Consider the following 3,782-nt stretch of genomic DNA (forward strand, 5'->3'; position numbering starts at 1 on the left):
TTATTAAATTAAGTGACTATAGGTTTAAGGTGAGCGGAATAGATTGGCGAGTAAGGTGCTGTACTATTTGCTCTAAGGACCCGCATTTGAATCTGGTGTGGAACTTCGGGAGCCCTCCCGGTCCACTGAACCTTTATAATGTGGGGACCCTTAATTGCGGAAAATTCTTGTAGTTAAGCGTTATCGTAACAAATCACCTGCTTGTTTAAACGTTGTTCAAGAAGCTGTGCTTTACCCTAGTTACCCTGAACTTTCATTGGTTGTAGCAATACATATTTAAATTTTTAATTTTAAAAGCCGTTCTTATCTCTCCCACGGATTATTTCAAGTAAATCTCAACAGCGCTTATTCATCCCTATTCCTCAGTTTGCTGGTGTACCTCAGGGTACTATCCTTGGTCCTATTCTTTATACAGTTTTTACAGCTGTTATCACAACCCATCCTAACACTATCCTCACCACGTATGCCGATGACACATGTCCATTGTCAGTGAACAATGATCCTTACATTGTATCCTATATCCTCCAATCTCACATCACCACCCTTGAAGAATGGTGCCAAAACTGGAGGATCAAAATAAATTCCAATATATCCCCTCAAATCACATATACTCTTTGTCGGAAACCCATGACCTCTTGTCCCACAGTATCTTTTTATAATACCCCACTTATTCATGTCGAATAGATCCGTTACTTAAGACTACATCTGGACAAACGACGGACATTGAATCCTCATACATGACTGAAAAGATAGGAAACTGCTCTTCGATTCCGACTATTACAACATTTACTAGATTACTACATTCTAAACTGCCAATCCATTACAAAAGGCTGATCTACATGACTATTATAAAGCCTATCTGGATATTCGGAGTTGAGCTTTGGGGCTCCACTAAACCATCAAATTCCTCTCAAAATCCAATCTTTGCAGTCCAAAATCCTTAATGCTCCTTACTTTGTCACAAATAATGTCATCCATCTGGATCTCAATGTCCCATATGTTGCCTATTTGGCCAGAACCAGATACCAATCCTTCCATGATAAACTTCCCAACCTCCTAAATCCGCTTGTCTCTAACCTAATAATTCCCTTCATTACCTAATAATCCCCTTAGGCGTCTGAAAAGAAGATGGCCTCGAGATCTTCTCTAGTTATGTTATCGGAGTTCTATCAATGGGTAGATTCTCCACATGTTTCTATCATGTTACTATGTCACCTACAGCAAATTTACTTGTTGTATATATATTTATACAGTTGTAAATTATTATAAATAAATAATTTAAAAAACAATTTTAATTGTTTAAGGTAAAACATACTAATTAGGAAAGATTTTATCATTGTGAAATTTTTAATTTTTTTAGGTGTCTTTTTATTCTTCATAATGATTTTATCATTTACAATTTATTAAAATTGGCACGTGCAATAAAAAAAAATACAAATAAATCTGATTTGAATTATCGTACATTGTCAGGAAACAGAATTGTGTATAATCTATCTATATCAATAATCTGGTGGAACACTGTTATTATAAAGCTGTTGTTTGAAATTATTACGTGAGGATCCAATTCATTTATCCTTTCTGAAGGATAAAGCTTCCAGATAGTATTTATCACTTTACTATGTAATTATTATCAGGTTAGTGATCTGTATTGAAATAAACACAACAAGCAAGTTAATAGTTCAACCTGATATAATCTATATTATATCGTGTCAGTATTTTTTCATGAATGTTTTTGTGTTAATAGTGATGAATAAACTGAAATCAAGATGATTAAATTTCGTTTCTAAATAGGCCACTCAGTAAATCAGAATTGGTATCAGAGGTATGGAGAAGGCATTCTAAAACATTTTCTTGTTTGGAATGCTCTTCTTAGTGACAGAAGGTCTTTTGAAGATACATAGGACCAAAATGGCTTATTTTTAGATATTGTTGCTCCCGAAGGACTAATCACTTCTGCTCAGTGGAAAGGACAGGAAAGGATGGACTTACTTGCCAAGATAGATTAAGGTTAGGAAATTGGAAGGCTATGGTGGATATACAATTATCTCTTGAGTATCCCAAGTTTGAACATTCGTTTTCTTTCTAGTAGCTTCTGTATTCCTATCGCTATTTCAGTTTCCAGTCTACCCGCTACCATGGTAACTAAATCAATAACCCTTAAGCAATACAAATTTATTATTTATTTAATTATAATAATGTAGCTTTATTGAGATCATTTTCGCGACAAAGCCTCTGCGGAAGAACGTACAATGGAGTTCAGCACCAATATATAAATACAAAACATTGAAAATGCAAACAAAACAAATTTAATACCGTTTTTAAACGGAAACACACATCACTTATTAAAATAAAGCACAAAACGAAATGTCAATATAATATATCCTTTTAAACTGATACAAAATTATTTAGTAATATAATCGAATAATTCTTTTAAAATCAGGCCAAATAACTTTTATATCTTCTTATTAATTTTGAACTTGTTTTCACTGCTTCCTGGGTTCTTTCTTTCAGTTTGTTGTCACTAGATACAAGACTTCAGCATCTTTGGTATTTGCTCTATTGTGATATTATCTTATTATTTGTTAATTATGAAAACAGTGTTGTTCAAATCGTTCTTTTCCGACGGATCACGGTACGCAGCCATCCCAGGCTAAACTCCTTTCAAGTCACTTATCTTCTCCTGCGGTGTTCCTCAAGGTGCTTCTCTGTCCTCTATTCTATTTGCTGTTTATAGTAGTGACTTTCCCCTAGACATCCGTTACTCCAAATACCATATTTACGCAGATGATTTCCTAATTTACTTGTTCTTCGCGCCTTCCGACCTATAATCTGCCATTAGGATTTTTCAAGATGACTTGAGATGTATAATTCACTAGCTGTAGCTAACAAGCTGAATGTGGAGAACACAATGACAATTATAATAGGTTCCAACTATCTCCTTAACATAATTCCTCCTATTAAAATCCTGTTCCTAAATAAAGACTCCATATACCTTCTATAAAACCTTGGAATCACCTTTGATTAAAACCCATATCTCCGATATCTTCTGTCGTACTTTTTCCACCTTAAAGCAACTAAATCACCTTTGCCACCTATTTCCATTTGAAAGCCGTAAGACTCCTAGTTATTTCCTTCCTCCACTTCTGTTATACGGTATTTGGGTGTCTCGTGTTCGGATTCCCAAGAGACACATCAATCTCTTATTTTTCTCTGTAGTTGAAGTAGCTTTACTCTTACTAGCTTCGTAAGCATTTCCTTGCTTTCTTCCCTTAACAAGTTGTAATAACCCCCTCATCGATCATACATCTCAGATCTCCTTGAATTCAAATCCTCTGTCCCTTCCCGTAATAGCCGTCTCGTTCTTCAGACTTATATAGCGGCCCACCGAACTGCAGCTTTTGAAACACCTCCGGATTTTAAAAATAGTACCAGTTACTGGGTAAGTAACAAATAAACATTGCAGGTAACCTTAAAATACCAAAGGTAGTAAAAAGTAATACCAAACACGATTTATTTCCTTTTTTCACAGTAAAGCACTCACTAATTCACTGTTTCTTTCTGTTTAGAGTGATCGGGGGAGAGGGGGGGGGGAGGAAGGCCTTTTGAAAGAGCCTTTATTACTGTATATTTTCTATGTTAAGATAAGTTATTAAGTTCACTTTTTTTTTCCTTTTCTGTAAGGTTCTAAAGCCCATCAAATCTTTTTGTAATGTTCTAAAAGGAATGCGTCCCAGAATAAATACAGAATTTATTATTATCATTATTTTTTTTATTTTTTTTTT

The sequence above is a fragment of the Halyomorpha halys genome, unplaced genomic scaffold (genome assembly GCF_000696795.3).
Source record: "Halyomorpha halys isolate HHAL.00 unplaced genomic scaffold, Hhal_1.1 Scaffold3349.1, whole genome shotgun sequence".
Lineage (NCBI taxonomy): Eukaryota > Metazoa > Arthropoda > Insecta > Hemiptera > Pentatomidae > Halyomorpha > Halyomorpha halys.